This window comes from Nesoenas mayeri (genome assembly GCF_963082525.1).
Source record: "Nesoenas mayeri genome assembly, chromosome: 1".
NCBI classification, from domain to species: Eukaryota; Metazoa; Chordata; class Aves; order Columbiformes; family Columbidae; genus Nesoenas; species Nesoenas mayeri.
The window spans coordinates 122,487,103-122,507,307 of record NC_137541.1 but is presented as its reverse complement, the minus strand read 5'-3'; the positions used below and the strand labels follow the sequence as shown (position 1 = coordinate 122,507,307).

Genomic DNA, 20,205 nt, shown 5'->3' with positions numbered 1-20,205 from the left:
CCATGTGCCAGGCTGTGGAAACCACTGTCGCACCACAGGGGCACCTCCCAGCACAACAGCTGGGAGACCTGCAGGTTTCACAAAGGTGGGTTCCAGCTCTGATTTGCCCCCAGGGAAAGTTTTTCAAAGCCTTCTAATTTCTACTGGAAATGTATAGAGGATGAACATTCACTCTTCTCTGTGGCCTTGAAAAGCCCCTTGTAGATTGCTAACAGGTGACAGGACTTACTCTGGTTGAGAATGACAGTGACAGGTATGTCACATCTGGAAATTTTTAAGTTGGGGGTGGGGTGGAAGAGCCACCCAAATCCCCAGCTATTCTCTGGAAGAGATCTTCGGCAGCGACCTCCTGCCTCAATGTTTGCTTTCATTTTATTTCATTATTACTGTGGTTTTGTGGAATATTGCAAAGGCTAGAGAAGGTATTTGAGCCTTCCTAAGAAACCTCCTGTGGGATAGGGAAATGAGGGAGTTTCTCCACACTGAGGCACCACACTCTGAAGAATAAAGGAGAAAAATATCAGCCTCAAGCAGAAATGTTTAAAAAAACCCACAGTTGCTGAGGCTGTTTGTTCTGGCTATGGTGCTTAGTGTTGATGTAGAATTTCCCAAAGCACTCTAGGTGCTGCATGGTCATACAGGAGGATACCAGTCCTCTGTACTATATGCTACATATGGTAAAGAAGACCATGGAAAACCACAGACAAAGAGTGGTGTGATTAGATGCTGGGGTACAGGGCACCATCTCTACTGTTTGTTCGGTACTTGGCATTCAGTTTCTGTGCATCATCTATGCCAAACTCATCTTCTGCGTCAGCTCATTTCTGTTCAGTGCTGCACTAGTAAAGATCTTGAGGAGAAAAATTGTGCAAACCTGTCGGTGCCTTTGAGGATATCAGTCCCCCAGTGCTGAGTGTACTGAAAGACTGGAAGTCTTGTATAAAGATTTTTTGCTATATTTTTCATTAGAAACAGATGGTAGAGAAGGGAGAAAAACAAATGAATGCATCCTAATGGGTTGTTTGGATATCCTTCACTCTCTTCATGCCCATATCAAGCAAGTCAGTGCTCCAATGACAGTAAGATACCTGGAGATAGTACCAAAGGCAGCAGGTGAAAGCACCTGTTCTAGCCATACATATTCTGGGGATAGCAGGAGGAGAAGTGTGTATTCCTTCAAGTTTAAAGCAGCCTGAATGAGCTGCCTAGTCTAGCAGAACTATATTTGAACAATGTACTGTAAAGAAACAAGTAGTATTTTAGCAATGGCAACTGGCTGCGGGGTGGGGGTCCCCTAAAAAACCTCTCAGGTCTCATTGCTAACTTGGTGCCAGAATCAGGAAGTGCAGACAACTCCAAATACCAAACTGTGAAAACTCTGATTTCACAATCAACATATGTGCTGCCCCAGCAGGTTAGTACATAAGCTGCTCAAATGAAATATAAACCATCTCTCCTCCTGAGTAAGCACACTCCTCCTGCACTGGCGTCACTGCTGCTTTGAAGAACATTATGGCATTATGGGCAAACTGAAAAGTCTCTGGGTGCCAGTGACATGCAGAAGTTGGAAAGCTGAGTTTTGCAAATTAAGGATGCATTGTTCTTTGTCTTCGGAGGTATGACTCACCCTGGAGAGCTGCAGTTATTTGTTCAGGAGGGAGACTCCATTCCACCTCCCGTCCTCCTCTTCTCTTCCTCCCTGCATCAACAGGGAATGAAGTAAAAGAATTCAACCTTGACCTTCCACTCTTTTGGCTCCACTGGAGGAGACATGCTGCCAGACTTGATGCCGCTGCAGTGTTCTCCCCTATCTCTAAGAGTAGTGCTAAAGCACAAACTGAAACAGGGAGGAAATCAGGGACAGATACCACACAGATGTCGGCGATGGGCAGGCTTTACCCTTCATCCCATTGTGGCCAGCCTGGGAGGTGACATGATGCAGTGAGCCCTGTGGCTCAGGCAGAAGAATGCCGGTATAGGCATGTACATGTGTGTACATTCACACACACATGTGTACATGCATATACACTTGTCTCTTTTGCTGCATGGCACTGCAGTTTCCTTTAGCTTCAGAGGCACTAGGGAGAGAGCAGGTAGTCGCACTGCTGCTTGGAGAACATATGATCTGTGGTGACCTGCACAGGGACTCAGGGGTGGAACCTGTTGGGGGAGTTACTGCTCCCTTATCCACCTTGGTAAATCCACACCTAGAAATCACATCTCTCTGAGTCTGGAGGGAAGTCACATGGGGACTGTGGTGGCTTCCCCTGAACTGGTGCCACAGTCTGTATGACAAACCTTGCCTGACAACAGAACGTATCTGTTCATGTCTCACCTGCCCTTCCCCAGCTTCTCCCTTCTGCAGCTCCAGGTCCCAGCTACTGCTCTCCTCTTCACCTTTCCCTGAACCACTCTAGGTATGTGAACACCTCCCAGCTATTTAATTCCTTGACCCTCACACTGCCCCTTGAAGAAATATATTATTGCAATTATCATATTGGCAGACAGAGAACTGGTACATGCAGAAAGTGAGGCTCTGGTTCCGCAGAGCTCTCGGGGCACAGAGCTCAGTGCTTGGCTGAGTCAGAGCACGTGCGAATTACCTGATGTCACCCTGGCAGTGAAAGTTCACCTGTAAAAACAGCTTGGGGGAGATGTATCCACTTTGTCTTAGTTCATATCTTGAAAGCAGTCTACCCGAAGCATAGGGCTCAGGTGGGCTACAATGCTCACTGAGAAGCAGGTCAATTATGCCATCTCATAACCTTGCTGCTGTTGAGAGCAGCTGCTTTCACCCTGCCTTGGGCAGGTATATCAAGCCGTGGAAACGCAGACGCATAAGTTGGGTTCTAATTGTGTACAAAGTGTAATGTTGTCTCCTGGTGTCCTGGCTCTTGAGGGAGGATTCATCCCACCTGAGAGATCTACTATGTAGGTGTCTACCTCTGAGCTACTAGATTCTAGACTATTGCCAACAGGGTAAAACAGACACTTGCGGGGTGCAAGTCATTTCATCCTAAGGCAGACATCTAAGTCAAGCCAGGAGGGTGAATCACACCGATGAACAGCTGTTTCTCTCTCCGATCACAAAGATACTAGATGACTGTGTCAGATGGAGACACACAAAACATGGATGTCTAAAGTTAGGTGAAATGAATCCCAGTCTGGTTACACCTCCAAAATTTCTCTTTCATGGGGTGGAGCAAGATGAAAGGAAGTGGCAATATGTCTCCTGGGCCAGGACCTGGGAGTCACATTGAGTCACTATTTGCAGACATAGGATTACCTGCACTTTCCTATCTAGGGCAATAACCTCCATGCCTGTGGGCTGAACCTGACCCTGGTCCTGTGGGAGGATTGCTGGTACCCTGGTGCCTGGCCTCAAAGCCATTTCCTCAGCTGGACTCTGCCTTAGGGTTTTCAAAAAGGCAGTCATGAGCTCATGTCACAGTGAAACATTTCCTAGCTTTGTGTCTGCATTTCGAGACAGTTAAATATGAGGTTGAAAGTTCCTTGGATGGGTTATTCCCACTGGAAAGCTAATGCCATAAAAAAAAAAAAAAAGAAAAAAAAAGAATAAAAAAGAAAAAAAAAAGAGCAGAGTTGAATGAGAAAGTCTCTGCAGTCTGCTGGGAGACACAGTGATAAAGGAATGACTACAGTGTGGCCTCAGGTATCTTAAAGGTTGCTCCTGATGATGTGAACTAATTACTCCCTATTAAAGTTCTTTAGCCTACAGATAAACAAAAAGTCCTAATCAATCTCTTCTTCTACACTTTCAGTGTTCCCTCCTCTTTTTCAACATGAAAGTACTGGAAGAAAAGAACTTCCTCTCTGGAGCTTACAGTCATTTTATCCACCACAAAACACTGACCTTGATGTGAACTAATTAGGATTGCAATAGATTATTAATACGAGTTGGTGAGGTGGAGTTTTGTCAGTATAAAAGAGGTCTTTGAAGATAACAGCCATTTACACTTTCATGATCTCATCACAAGTGCTCAGAAGAAAGCTTATAAGCTAATAAAGTAGAATTCATCTAGGGGCACTATGCACACACAGTGGAGTATCACCCTCCAAACCCTTATTCAGGATGGCAAAGGAAACCTGCTCAGATTCTTTTAAATTCCAACACGAATCAGGATTAAAACAACTTTTGGTAATAAGCAGATCTCTGATGATCTAAAGACACATTGGTTCATTTTATTGACTTAGAGTAAGTGACATATCAAATGCAACCTTCATACTTTAACAACTGAGGTCACCTTGAGAAAAATGATACTGAGCCCAGTGGTATGAAATATCTCTCCAGAGTGCAGCTTTGATTTACAAAGTGAAGTAAGGTCTTCTTCATGTGAACATATATTAGTAAAGTCAGTTTGACTTAGAATGATGCACAGATTTTTTTTTTTTTTAAGTAGGTCACTAAGAAACTGTTGCTCATTATAGTACTAAACCAAAATGGACTTGTTGAAAACTCTACTAAATGATCTGCTCCTCTAAACTGTCAAGTTGGTTTTGAGGAGATCTGAGAAACCGAAATGGAAAATGAGTCAAGCCCAGAAGTATGTGCTGAAAGCCCCAACTCACTGGCTTGTCAGGAGCATGCAGTCCAGAAGTACATTAAAAATACCGTTTAAGAAATGCCTTGCTTCCTTTACAAAATCCCTTGGCACTTGCTGTGTAGCTGAGGAATGCTGCATCCTGCCATGCTGCAGGCATCACCCATTCCACCAAACCTATGGCACAGATGGGTGGCAGCAGGACATCTCCCCTGGCTCCCCCCAGATCAGAGAGTCTAGAGGAGTACAGTTAGAGGAAGAAGGATTAAAAAGGAAGGTAAAGACTGATCTCCTTGTTCAGCCTTTGCTCTGCTGGCCATATTTAAATGCTAGGCTGATTGATTTCAGAGCAGGCTAGATCTAAATCTGAAGGGCAAAACATACAGGCAGCACAAGCTTTGAAGTTAAAAGTGCTTCTCTCTTTAGTGCTATTGAAGATGCCAAGCAGAAGCTCAGCAAATCAACATGCACAAAAGCTGTTGCAGGGCTGAAGACCCTTGGCAGTCCTTCCAAAGCAAGGTGCCAAAAATGAGACCCCTGAATAAGTAGGCATGAGGCTTTGAATGTGCAGGGCTCAGACAGCAAGGCCCTGGACACACAGTCCCCATCAGGATGGCTGGGAAGGGATGTACCCTGAACAGGGAGGATGTGCTTGTGCCACCCATCAGGACAGTGATGCCTGGAGGAGACCAGGGGGGAGCCACTTGATAGAAACATAGAACCATAGAATCATTTTGTTTGGAAGAGACCCTTAAGATCATAGAATTCAAACATGACCTAAATCTGGTACTGAACCCTGTCCCTAAGAGCATCATCTACACGTCTCTTAAACACCTCCAGGGATGGTGGCTCAACCACTTCCCTGGGCAGCCTGTTCCAGTGCCTGACAACCCTTTCTGTGAAGAAATCTTTCCTAATATCCAATCTGAACATTCCCTGGTGCAACTTGAGGCCACTTCCTCTCATCCTGATGCCCCAACTCCTGTGTGCCGCCGTGCCCCTTCTCTTGGAGCAATTCCTGCAGGGAACCCAGGACAACCAGATTGCTGAGAAATGTGCACTGTGGCCCCAGATTTTGTGTATCTATGTCCTGATCATAACTTCTGTTTTTGTGTGCAGGTAGGTGCTACCAGAATGGGTGGAGTCAGGAATAACAGTGCTGAAGGGAAGTTGTAATCCAGTAAAGAAAAGAAGTGTCAACACATGTCAAATGTTGCAAAATGTCCCAGTGTGGAAGAAATAAAGTAATTCCCAGTATTAACCAACAAACAGCTGTTGTGTTACCAGGCTGAGGAAGATTTCTTTTTCAGAATAAGAAATGTGTAACGTTTTATACAAATAACAGTTTTGTTTCACTTTCTGTATTAAGCATCTTAAAAATTAACCTTTAGTACACTAAATACTTCTCAATGGCTTGAAAAGTCTAGCTTGCCAGAACCTCTTTTCGAATTATACCCTGTGACTTGCCTGTCTGCTCAGAAATATTATGTAAAATTATTGTTCTCTGTTAGCAGTTACAAACCCATGAAACACTGACACACCAAAAACTTTTTAGAAGTTTAGCTAAACACAGCTAAGCTCCACTAAATGTGCTGAACTGAGCAGTTTTAGACAACTGTGGCATGGAGAGTAAGATCACAAGTCATCATTACAAGTAAAAAGAACTTTTTCTCATTTAATAAACTAAAAAAGCTAAGCATCATTGCAATATGTAAGCAAATGTCAAATAATTACTTCAGTAAGAGTAAGACTAAACAAAGGTATTTACATTTAATGTAAGAATACAATGTGATGGCACAAAACAAGGTTATTGCATGTTGCAGATTGTTGGCTTGGTCAGGGAAAAGAGAACTTCAGAAATTGCCCTAATTGAAATACTTCTAATGTCTACATGTTTTACAGTTTTAAAAATTAGCAGCATTTTGAAACAATTCATTTAAATTCAAAAAGAAATTATATCTATGCTGTTGTTGTTTTGCAGTTGTTGATATTTCGGGTCTGCCACAGAAACAAAACAAAAAAACCCCCTTTATTTATTTGTTCAGCTCTTTAATCTGTTTAAATTAATATGCTGTATTACTCATTTTTTCTCCAATGTGATCCTAAAATGATTGCTGAGCTGCACTCACATCAGTCTCTCCTGCCAGTGAATTAAATATGAAATGGTTTATTCCCCTCTCCTCCAGCAGCTCTTCCCCCATCTTCACATGCTCATTTAGCCAGTCTGAACTTACAGATAAGCTGATGATGAGACACTAGAAGGCAAAACCAGACAATTACCCAGGCAAATGTTTGAAGGATTTGAGCCCTGCAGCAAAAATGCTGTTTACTGAAGACTGAAAGCACCATTTCTACTTAGTACAAGCCAGGGTGTCTGAACTCAGCAGTTCTGGATAGTGGCCACCAGTGGACTCAGAGTAAAGTTTATAGGTGCAAGATAACATCACGCTCCTGTCTGCATTTCATCACCCCAGGGCCTTTTTCTGTATTCTTAAACAAAGGCATGCAAGTACCAACAGAAGTATACTTTACCATCTGTCTTTATATTCACTCATTACATAGTTAATCATTTATTTTTACGCTGAAGATCACCCCAACAAGGCGCAAGGGCAGATCCTCAGTTGGCCTAGTTAGTAGAGCAAGGCCAACTTACACTGGCTGAAGAGCTGTCTTTTAGTCTAATTCTGCACCTTTCAAAACTCACTGGATATGAGCAGGGTTGTAGTGCCTTATACTCTCCTTTTTTCCTTCCTGCTTTCCTCCTTGAAAGATGTTTTGGGGCAAAGAATGGAGAATGCAGTGAGAGTCAAGATGAGGAGGAACAAGAACACAATGCTGTGTTGCATTTCATGCCGCTCCTCCCACCTGGACCTCCATCTACCCGCTCCCGTGTGCAGAGCCCTGGTGATGCAATCAGTGATGGTGCTGGCAAAAATGGAGGACATCAGGCTAGAAAGCATACAAAAAGGATGTGGCAAAACCATTTAACTGTACAACTGATCTTTCACCTGAATGGGTGGATCCAGTGACCAACAGTACTGCAACTGCCAACGCAAGAGGCTCAGGTAGTTTTTGCCTATACGTGGCCAACAGGTATGTGGGGAGAATCTGGAAGTCCAGTCTGCATTTTAAGGATTTTTCAGCAGTAGGGAGTGAACTCCCACTCCAAGGAAATGCTCAGTCACATACTTCCTGTCTGAGTTGGTGAAAAATTGCCATTAACATAGTAAATGGAAAAAACCCCCATGTCTGCAGCCCCCACCTCCTTCTGCCACCCACTCTCAGCAGGAAGAGGGGCAGAACAGAAAGGGCAGGAAAAGGCTCTAAAACATCACAGTTTTTAGAGGATGAACATTTAAGACATCCCTGTAATTGAACTGCAGGAGGATGAGTGGAGGAAGGGAGATCACAAAGGCAAAGGTGGACGACCAAGACAAGACCAAGATCAGCCTCCTGCCCTTAACTTGGGGTGAACGGTGTCTGGAGTCAGGCTGATTCTCCATCCAGGCGGAGTTGCTCTGGTGCCAGGAAGCAGAAGATCTCAGCCATGCTGGCATCTGAGACAAGCACCTTTCACAACCTCTGAGATCTCAAGAAATGGCCCCAAAATGCTAGGTAAAAGGCATAGGTGCTAGGCACGATGATAAGACGCTATTAAGAGTTCTAACTCAGCTGGAGGTAAACTTTCCAGTAAGAGTGAGACTAAAAACGTGCCTATCTCCCACACTTAATCCATCAGGCATGGTTGTACAGACTAAGTCTGGAGACCAAGCCTTAGTCATATTTAGCTGCCAGAATTAAGCTATACTTTCCCTAAGCACTCTGCTGGCTTTGTTTTGTAAATATATTTTCCCCTAAAGAAAAGAGGGGCATGCTGCCTCCAAGCATGGGGAACGTGTCTTGTGAGGAGACAGCACTTCCTCAGGCCTCCCTTTTATTTTTTTTCTCCTTCTTCTTCAAATGTGAAAAATAAGTTGTATTACAGACTTTGGTGGAGATGTGTGCAACAAGGCCTTCATTGTCTCAGACAGGTGTGAGATTGGAATTGATTCAGCGCCAACAACCCCAGTATCAGAGCCAGCTCTGTGAGCTGAAAACATACACCAACCATCCAGTAATACCACTGCAGTCAGCCAGAGACTCAACAATTTAAGGCTTAACACACACACAACATAAATCAGATGAGGATGTACCAGCCAACCGTCAGCTTCTTGGGCAGATGCCTGCAGACCGTCTGTGCAAATCAGACCTTGCCTGTTTCAGTTATTGGAAAGTTTGTTGGTTTTTTTTTTTCATATAAAGATGAGAGGCTGGGTGGAGCAGCTAGCTCAGACACATTTACATTTGCCCTATCTTGCCCCAACAGCCCTCCTTTGCTTGCTGTTTGGAGGCCGTCCTTCTTGTAAAGTCACTTTATTCCAAGTGCAGGAGGGAAGGAATTACATCTTGGGGAAATGTTTAATGTACAAATACAAAAATCACATGGACACACACTCAGTATGCACCACCCTCATGAAACAAAACCATTCCCTTCCATGAGAGTTTAGGAGCCTCTGAACGTGATGAAACAAGCACAAGAACTAGCACAGCTGTTTTTCTTTCTTTCTTTCTTTCTTTCTTTCTTTCTTTTTTTTTTTTTTTCCATGGATGTATTTCCTTCACTTTTCCAGGAAAACCTGTTTTCACACTCCTCTCTGCCTTTGTGTCTCTCACCTGCTTCAACCTAGTCCCTGCACTTTGTCTGCCTGCATTAGTCACCCCAGAGAGAGCAAGAACAGTCAGTGGTGGTGGCCTCCTGCTCCTTCCCTCGGCTCCAGTTCACGCAAGGAGAGATCCTGTGTGGCACCCCACCACCCCAGGCTTGGTCACCCATGGGTGACCCACAGACATGCTGCTACACCATGCCCAAGGCATTTGTCAGACCCATCTCCATCTGGTTTCTCTGTGTTCCAGCAGCTTGGTTTTAGCTGCCTTTGACCCCAGCTGCAAGCCCTTCTCCTTCCTGCAGCTCCTCTGTCCTTGGAGAGCACAAGGCACTCTTGCATTTTATAACATAGATGGGCAGTGCTCACAGTCTCTTGCCAAGCAAAAAGTGGGACTGGAAGGAGGCTTCCCCAGGCCAGAGTTGACTCCTGCAGGTCCCAAGCTGGTACCCTGCTCCATCCACTGGCAGGGTGTATCTGCTGGCCGCTTGTGAGGGTGGAGGCTGGGGAGTGCCATGAGCACAAGAGCTTGGCACAAACACCCAGGTATGTGCTTAAAAGCTGAAGGCAGCTGACAGAGAGGTTTTAAAAAAAACCTATTTGCAGAGGTGGGGTATAAATGACCATACAGCAGAGATCTGTTTGTATCAAGGTGAGCATTCGTTGGCAAATCTTGGTTTACACTCACTTGAGAAGTCTCCCTCCCTTTTGTGTGGTTCCTTTTCAAGTTAACACAAGTGTCCACTTTTATAACGTAGAGCATTACTGTTTTCTGGTGGATACTTTCCCCCATACTGAGTTTGAATTTGCGAATGGTTTTGTATGTAAAATTGCCCATGTATACATAAGTCTCCAGGATATTGGAGAGACTGTTCTTTAGAGCAATTATTCATGTGCTTTACTGTAGAATGAGGATCATCATTGAGACCTTGGGATTTTTAAAATTAAATATACTTTAGTAACCTTGTGCAATGATAACTGATATCATCATAAAAGGTACACTTGCTCAGCTAACTGTAAATCATTGTTAGACAAATAATCACTTCTCACAAAACATTGTCTTTCCTACAGTGCAAAGAATGTAGCAGTTTACAACAAATTTTCTGAATACTGGAAACCTATTCATTAATAAAGCAGTGAATTTGTAACTTTTTGTTATGCAAAGGATTTTTTGTTTGATTGTTTTTTGTTGGCAATCATCACCTGAATTTCATCTGCAAGAAGCTAAAGGAACCTATATAGCCAAATCATATCAAAAAGCTCTGATAATCATAATTATTTAAGAATGCAGAGGATGCAAGCTACAATGGCTTATATTCTAAAGCATGCCTAGTGATCTAGTTCCTTTTTTGAGTATCTAATCAAAGACATTCAGAGCATCTCTTTTTGCAGAAATCCAGGCTCCTTGAAAGTGCTTGGATGTGAACACCAAATCCTGGAAGGATTTGGTGTTCACTGATCTTGAACTGAGTATCTTGCATAACACAGACAAACCAAGTAAACTTCAGAAACAGACCTAAGCATTTGCTGCTGGAAACAAAGCTGACCCTGACAGCAAACCCACAAACTTTTAATGGATCTATTTCCTATGGGTTTTTTTTTTCAATGCTTCTAAGTGAAGAGATGTATAAATAGCATGAAAATGGTCAGATGGAGACAAAAGTCTATTTGACTATCTAATGTGCGCTTCCCCACATAATTCATTGTTTTATCGAGCACATCCAAGCCTATTGTTCTTTGCATGTGAACAATCCCCCTTTATAGGGGTCATAATATCCTGGATACACAGGGAAAACTTATAAACAAGTTTACTAAGGGTGTACTATGTACTCAGTCAGGTAAAAGGAGTCCTGTGAACTCTCTAACCACATGGGATCGTCAGAGAAGATCTGCTTGACGAAACATCTTGTTAAAAGCATGGCAGCAGAAGAGGCGAGGGCATGCCTGCACTTGATGCTTCTAAAGGAGACCTCCCCCCATGGATAAATCCCCCCGGTGAAGAAAGCGGAGACTATGCCTGTCCTTCTGAATGCAAAGCCCCTTGGCTGCTGTGAGCACGAGTGGCCGCTGCAGCCTCCCGCAGAGCTACAGGAGTTGATTTCATTCCATCCAAATCTATCTGTCTGCACTAATCCAGGCTCTGTATACTGAGGTGGGTTTATACTTCAGAAACAAGCATTTGAACACTAACTTTTGAGCTAGTGTCCTCATTTTCTCTTTTTTGTTTTCTACATGGCAAATAGTAAGGGTGTCTGTGGTCACTCTGCTCTAAACCCCCAGAATTTCAAGTTTGGAGAGGCTCAGTCTATTCTTGAGGGAAAAGAATATTCTTTTCTTGAGGGAAAATAATACATTCAATTACAAAATCAAAGTGGCACATGGGCAGCATCAGCCGAATAATAAGCTGTTTTCAGTGGGTGTTTGTTTTTAGGGTAAGGAGCTCCTATTTATTTTTTGTTTGTTTTATTTACCATGGAAGGTAATTTGAGCTCTGATATCAAAATATGTAATGTTCTGCCAAGAGGGGATTAAACAGGAGAATGCTATGGAAAGAAACTGGGTTTGTCAGTAAAGAACTGAGAGAGATTTTATTTACCAGAGTTTTGCAATCAGGGCTTTTAATCTTCCTCACAATTGGGCCATTCAAAGGCCAAGCATATGCTTCAAGGGCCAGTGAGGAATAACCCCAAAACCAAGGAGTAGCTGTCTCAGATGCTGAAATGCTAATCAAACACATGGCAACATGTTGCCATCCGAAGTTCAGGATGGTGAGAGCACCTGCGTCTGGGGCAGGCAGGGATATTTACTTTAGACATCTCCAGCATGCTGGTGCCACAGGTGAAATTTAGCACCAGGCAAGAGAAGCAGTGAGCCAGAATAAGGTGTTTCCATGGAAAAGTAACAGAGCCCAGTGACCCAAGTAATCTCAACAGCAGACAGAAATGTCCCCTAAGGTACAGTGCATTAAAGTTGTCATCCTGAAAGATGCTGAGCCTTCTCAGTTGCCCCAGAAATGAGGAGAAGAGCAGGTGGAGGCCCCGTCTTGGAGAGGTGACTCCAGTACTTCCGTACCAGGAGAGAGCTAAAGGAGCAAGAACTGAGCCCGAGTAATTCAGTCTTTTCTCTGGTGATCATGGTGACTGCTGATAGCACGAGCACTAGGCTGGTGGCGTCAATGCAGGCGCAAGATTCTTGCATTGGGTCAGAGAGCAGCTTCATTTTTGCAATGACATAATGGAGAAGGGACTTTGGCATACTGAGTCAAAGATGAGAAAACAAAACAAACCAGAGAGGATCACTGTGCATGTTAAAAACTGAAACCGGGATACTTGTCCCTACCTGCAAGCTCTGTTTCTCTTAGCAGTATCTATCAGCTCAGTGTTGTTCTCATGTGGTAAAAGACATGGACAGACTAATGAAAAATAAAGCTGTGGCTGGGCACGAGCTGCCAAATTTTATATGTGCCTAAAGATTCAGCTGACAGCTAGAGAGATTTCTAAAGGCATCTCTGTAGCTGCCACTGATTTCCATGGGGCTTAGGTGTTTGGCCGCTGTCAAAAATCTTGCTAAAAAGTTTTTCTAGTGTGCTGAGTTTTCCTAATTACTTTGTAAAAAGTCAAGCTCTAAGTAGCTTGCCAAAAGATAAGCAGAATGGCTTTGACAAAACTTAGAACAAAACACTGATCTCTGAACTCCTCAGTTTCTGCTTGAAAACCAAGATTTCTTTTTCTCTGGTTAAAGTCATCCTTTAGGATGCTCCATGTGGAGGACAAAAGGGAAAAAAACAAAACAAAGAAAACAAACAAACACAGAAGGAAAATTTGTGTAAGTGGAGATGTTGTTTGGGGACTGAGAACATATTTGTTGCCTTATCTACTGCTTTTTTAATCTCAGGAAGTGCCAGGCAATTGAAATATGAAGATTGGTATCTTTTAAATATATCGACACTTAGAAATCTTCTGGATTAAATACCATTACATAACTCTTTCCATTAGTGCCTTAAGTTGATGAAAAAGCTAAACAATTTCAAGCATTTATTTTTATTTTTTTTTTTTAGAGCTGAATGTGAGGAAGCAGGGGAGGCTCTTGAGTATGGCTCATGCCCTGGAGCTGGGTGCAAGGCGGGCAGGTGTTGTGGAACTTGGTTCCTCACCTCACTCTGCCCTGAGTGGGAACAGACAGAGGAGGCATAAATCCGCGTCTGAAGGGGATTAATCCTCAAGGTGCATGGAAGGGGCAGCAGGATGAATTCCTGCCACCCCCAAATGGGAAAGGCCTTCCCCCTAGCAGCTGAAGCACGAGGTCTCCAGTGCTGGAGAGCTGACTGAGCCTTCATGGCAGATAGGATTTGCTCAGAGAACTGCTGAACACCTGGTAGTCCAACTAGGAGTGAGGAGTGCACTGGGAGTTTGCAGGCAGAGGTTTGATCTCATCACTAAAATCCAACAGAGAGAAGAGCTGAGAAGATCCCTGAGCTACTTTTCTGCCTGTCCCAGAGAACAAAATGTCTCTCGTTTTGCATCTGTGAAACCACAGGTGCAGAGGATTGATTGAGTGGAAGAACGTATGGGCCCAGAGAGGACCTCCTGAGCCCTGCAGCCCAGTCACATCTTGTGTTCTGCACTTACATAACATAGCAATAGCCATCTTCAGTTACATCTTTCTGTCTCTAATAGCCCCCTGGAAGGCTGCCAGGGCTGCTCTGATACCTAGGAACCATCTTCTAATTTCCAGCCTAAATTCATTGACGGTCAGTGTAGAGAATAACCACTTGTTCTTCAGCCAACACTATCCTTTGGTACAAATGGTTCTCCTCCCTCCCTGATGTGTTTATTGACTGTAATTATCTTCCCCCTCAGCTCTGTTTTGGTACGCTGAACAAATCTGGCTCCGCTAACCACTTCTTTAAAGTAAGGTCTTTATTCCTCTTGTCATACTAACAGCCCCCCTTTGCACCTGCTGCCACTTGAATACTTGAACACTGGATAATCATTATTTCATCTAGACCTCAGAGGAGAATTTTCTATAACTTCCTATAATGCTGTTAATATAGGATCCCACCTATGGTGTCTCAAAATGGCAAAACTGGTGGCCTGCTCCTGTCAGGGAAGGAGGGAAGAGAGAAGGTACCTAAGGCCAGATGGAGGGAATTCCTCAGGACTGCTCTCCTTCTTGGGCTACCACTGGGTATCACCACCCCTCTCATATATCACAGCACAACCAGCCCTGCAGATAACCAATGTCTTGGCAGAGGTAACTTGTCACGGTAACAAAATTTCATTTTTTCAGAGGGGACTGAAATAATGTTGCAAACTTTACAAATCAAGTGGAAGACATGCCTCTTGCTGTAAGGAGCCCATTTTAATGAATGAGTAAAAAATTATGTTGAAAGCTGGAGCCAAGAAAACATGGACAGTATGAAGCTGCTGGTTGTTTAGTTATATTACACACATCTTGCGTGCATCTTCACTATAGTGATATTTTCTAGTCTATACAATATATTCTGTATATACCATAACCTCACAGACATTCTCCAAAATACAGATACGGAGGGTGTTAGTTTCACCACAAAATGAGACATATTGCTTGGCCAGAAATGCTATATGAAATAATTTTGTGCTTTTGCAAGTGTCAAGAGTCACATTTCTGCTGCTCTCTTTTGGTTTATGCTTTAGAGAAAAATTCCCAAGACATGCCCCAGTTTGATCAACACAACTATAGTAACTCTGGACAAAAACAGGAGCACCTGTGCCTGCAGAGCTACAGAATGGATTCAAACACCCTTAAACAGGTGTTTTATATATATAGGCATTAGTAGGGGGCATGAAAGAGAAGGGATTTCTCCGCAGGGTGGACTTGTGTTAGAACGAGTGAAAGATGAATTCTTTTGTTTGTGCTAATCCAGTTCACATGCTTGTGTGCTCATCTCTTCGAATGCAACCTGGTTTATGACATGATAAACAGACAGCAGGGTGAGTCTGCTGCTAATGACACTGTACCTCTTAAAAAGAACGACTGCTGAGGTTACTCATGGCATTATATAAATGGATTATGTGCTGAGCGATAGCTGTTAATCAAAGAAACATATTGTACTTTCAGTAAAAAGACATTTTCTCTCTGTAAAATTTCCTTTCTGATAGAGCCAGTTGGAACCCTTCCGTCTAAACAGATTCAGTTTGCAAAATATTTTGGGAAAACACCACTATTTCAACAAACTTCCTCTGACCTCCAGGTGGCTGTGGTACTCGAGCTCTCGGTCCATGCCACCGAGGTGGCTTCATCTCCTTCCTTTTCCACACACAGGAGCTATTTGGTGGCTACTGATAGAAGGGGAAAGGAGAAAAAGCATCTCTCCTCTTGACCGAAGTGAGGTCCTGGCACATACTCAGCGTGTTGACCACTCGCCCCAGGAGACAGGCACTGGAGGGGAGCTCCATCAAAGGGGTGTCCCCTGGCTGCTGGCAAAACATTCACCAGCTGGCTTGTGGTGGGGAAACTGTACTCCGGGGAGAAGCGCTGGAGCCAGAGAGCTTGGCAGCCCCAGCTGTGCTGATTGGAAATGACGTACCCACTGCCAGATCCTGTGCTGCCCGCACTGCCCACGCTGCCGGTGCTGCCTGCGCTGCCTGCGCTGCCTGCCGATGTGCTGGCGCGACTCACCCCTCTACTACTCTGCCAGCCCGGGGGAGGCAGGAGCAGCGCTGATAGGAAAGATGCCAAGCTCAGGCAGCACTCGCTCGACATGCCAGGGAGTGTATTTTGGGATGGAGAGGTCAGGTGGTTAATGGAGTGGAAGCAGGATGATGCACTGTTAAAGCCGCCACGTACTCACTCTGCAAGCACGCTGGGTTGAGGAAAGACGGGGAGACTCAGATGTGTTCAAAGAGAACATAAAAATACCAGCGTTTAGCGTATTGCACAATGGAAAGAGCTGGCGAGCCCCTAATCTTGGGAGCCTCTTTATCTGTTTTGGCAAGGACCTATAAGCACGTCAATCTGGATTCTCAAAAGCACCTGAAAACTGCATTTTGCAGCAGTAAAACACAGAGGCAGAGTGACAGCCCCATTGAAGCCCGCTCTGAAACACTGCCCTGTGAACACTTCCAGCTCTATTAACTCACGGCCTATTAAACTGATTTAGAAGTGGAAATATTAAAAATCAGGGCAGGATACAGCCGTAGTAAGAACAAAGCCATTTTAATTCCCTGGGTTTAAACACTGCCCTTGACTCCACTCCTGTGTTTCGCCAGTTCATGGGAACCCAGATAAACTTGGGCTGTTTTTGGTGGAACGAGATTACGATAGCAAGGACCTTGATATGTCTCTTCAACAAAGTGTATTGCACCTGGAGGAAGACAAAAGGCTGGCTTGTAACAAAATAATCTCTTAGTCGTTATGTTTTGTGCTAATTCAAAGAGCTGATCTTTAAATGATCTCTTTTGCTTTGCTATTGGTGCTAATTCTGCTGCTTCACTTAAAGATCTGTCAGCAATTTTTTTACAGCCTCTTGTTTCCAGGGATTTTAGACTTGGTCATAAAAGCATAGTCCCAGCTGAAACTTAACATATAAGGTTACAATATTTAAAAAAAAAAAAAGTGAGCGAGTATAGTCAGATATTTTTAAGGCTATAAAAGTGTAAAAAGAACCAGAAACGTGTAGCTTAAAGTGATTACGAAGATTATTTGTTTTCCCTAGATGGGACTAATAGCTTTGTTTTTTTTCTATTTTTATTTTTTAGCCTATGGATAATTAATAAATCACCAGCTGGAAACATTATTTGGGTTAACTTGGAAAAAAAAGGTTATTTAATTGCACATGGTTTTGGATTATATTCTTAACCGCACTAGTTAGAAAGCTTTTATGCAACTTATTAACTCAGCATTAATGCCTCCAAAAGAACACCTTCTTGGCCTGATGAGTTACAGATTTAAAATATTTCTATTGGCTCTGAAAAAAATTATACTGTAAAGGAACCATATAAATTTGTATTTATGTAAACCTCTTGAATTATAGATCTACCTACTCTGGTTAACATTAACCACTACAAAATTAGTAAACATGTATCCGTTTCAGTCTGGTGTTAGAAGAAACTCAACCATAATGCTTAGATAGATAGATTTATAGTTATTATATATATAAACTTAAATGTTCATCAAGGGTATTACCTAAACTTTCCTAAACAACACCCCAGCACAGCTCTCATGGCTCTGTTTTCTTTTCCCCTCTGTACAAAGCAAGGGGTGAGTTAAGGTTGAAGCTTTGGCCAGGTTTGAAGCTTTAACTGAATATCCTTACTCTGTGCGTGTAGGTCAAATGCTTTGACATTATACACTTGGTACTGGCACAAAGTAATCTTTCAACTCAAACCATGTGTGATGTGGTGGTAGCTTTTTCTCCCCTTCTGTTTCCCTTTGGTCTGTGGATTGGCTATGGTTAGATCTTTGAAATGAACAGGTGTACTTTCTCCCTCCTTGTGATATGAAAGAAGCATAAAACTCGATTATAGCAATTTATGGTCTCTTAACTTGCTTGGACTTGTATCCATGACACAAGAAGCTTTATGCTCAAATTCAGGACTTGGTAAAATAGGAAGTTAAAATTAACCTCAATCCTTTTATAGATGTAAACCTCAACAAATAAACCGTGGTTTAGTGGCATGGCAACCTGCCTCTTTAAATCCAAGAACTAGTCTGAGATGTCTATTTTGAGTGATTTTGGAGTTTTTTAAAAGAAGATATTTGGGCTTGGATGAATAGAGCAGTAGCCTGTGATTCATACTGATGTGAGTTAAAGCAAAGTTTAATTCTCCTGCTTGAAAGTTAGCAATGTATGGGATTTTTATGCCTTATTTTATACCTATGTAAAAAGCCCTCTGTATTCTCTCCAGTAAGAGAGTTTCAAGAGAAGTGTTTCAGGATGCAAAGATATGCAGATAGGTATAGAGATGATATGGAGAAAGTCAGGAGCATTTAGTTTTTTGGGGCCTCCATTCTAAAATGTAACTCTGTTTATTAAAAATAACTAAAAAAAAAAAAAAAGGAAAATATCCTAACTTCCTAGAGATCACACAGAAGAGCAGCCTGAAAACCAATTATCATTTGAACACATGAAAAAATGATGGTGCTGGATCTCCTTCCCACCCTAGCCATTTCCCCTGCTGTGATAGCGTGACCCTGAAAAGCAGAGCCCTAGAAATTAAAAGATATCTGTAGCAGAGACAGTCCTGAATGAGGGAGGTTTCAGTTTGGATCTTATTTTAGTGATAGCGACTGGAAGCCTCAACAAGTTGCTAAATGGACAACACACACATTTCGAAGGCAGAGGGAAACCAAGAGAAAGCAACCCGATGGGTAAAGAGGAGGATATCAGTGCAGGAACAGTAGCCATTTGATTGCTGTCATTTTCTGAGCTACGTCTTCAGGTGAAGCACATTAAAATCTTGTTTGCGAAGAGCAAAGCAAAGCGACGTACTAAAACTATTTCTGGAGAGAGCAGCTGAATCCCCAGCTGGGCGTGAAAAGGCAGTTGCTCTGAAGTTGTACACACAAGGGACTTTCACAGGGAATCAGGGCAGAGGAATACTCGATGTTAAACCTGATACTCCGCTAAGCATATAGTGTTCCCAAGAAGCTGAAGAATGCAAGTCTGTGACCAATACCTCCACCCACGTAGCCGCTGGCTGCTGAGTAGCCATAATAACATGTGCGTTTTCTTTTATCGGAACAGAGCTGTGCACAGGAGAAAGCCAACGTGGTTTGCTCTGCAAATCAGAACGCTACGTGAGGGAACTGCCAGGGGCTGGGAGAGGTGCAGGACTGGATCCTTCACCTCAGCTGACCTGGCATGGCTTCAGGGAGGGAAGTAGCTGGGTGGTCCTTCCAAATGTGTTTTTGCCCACCTCTTTTCTACAATACACACGGCAATGTGTTGATTTATTTAAAAAAAAATAATATTTTAAAAATGCCCACTTCTGCTCACAGCAAAGTCAAGAGCAGATTTGCAGCAGATTTCACCAAGTTAAAGACCTTCCTGGCCCTGGGAACAAAAGGATGTAACAAGGGTTTGCCTTAGGTAAACGATAACCTTTCCTGCATGCAACAAAATGTACCCTGGTTTTAAAAAACAAATGCTGAAAAAATAACTTATTCCAATCTGTGGTAACTTTCTCCAGCAGTGAACCTCAATAAAGCCCGTTTCATTTTGTCTGGAAGATTAGAGGAAAACTCCATTAGGTGCATCTCACTATGAACCTACATTTTGATACTAATTTTGCAGAACATGCATCAGCTGACGGTTTAGTGACCTGATTTCCTGCTTACTGAGTTCCAGCTGATCCCAGGGACAGAGTCGGTTTTAGCAGCAACAGACTCAGCTCTAGCAGTAGTAGATAAGATGTCAAGCTACATGACTTGGTTTCACTGGCATCATCTGAGCCTGAGCCTCAGAGGAAATCAGAATCCTGAGTCACCATTTTGCAGGTTTTCATGCAAATAAAACCCATTGGATAACCAACGGCCACAGAAATATGCTCAAACCAGCCTGCCCATGTTAATGTCTTAGCACTAAGAGGTTGTCTTCAGGGGACAAAGCACTTTGCAAAGCTTTCTTTGCTACTGCCTTCCTGGGAAATGTCAAAGTAAGGCAATGATGGTATTTCTCTCTCATTCAAGCACACAATGTAGTCAATAAATATCCATCAGGAAATACACCTACACACAGCAAAAGACGGGGCTTAATGCATCTTTGCAAGAAAACAATGACCTTCAGGATGTTACGGTTCTAGCATAAGTGAGGCTGTACTGACACTGGGAGGATGAGACAGTACAGACCCCTTATAATCTGTCAGGTCTTTAGAAATACAGACGTATGTTAGGAATCCCCCCTTTCACTCATTAAAGGCTCTCACCCATTAAAGGAGGCCAAAGAGAGTCCAGAAGAG

The 20,205-nt window shown here is 43.2% G+C and overlaps 1 protein-coding gene across 2 annotated transcripts in view; it reads right to left on the bottom strand.

The window, feature by feature from the left end:
- RUNX1 (RUNX family transcription factor 1) overlaps window positions 1–20,205 on the bottom strand; it is a gene marked incomplete at its 3' end in the record, with an annotated part of 172,432 nt that overhangs the window by 10,932 nt on the left and 141,295 nt on the right. The window lies entirely within an intron of this gene.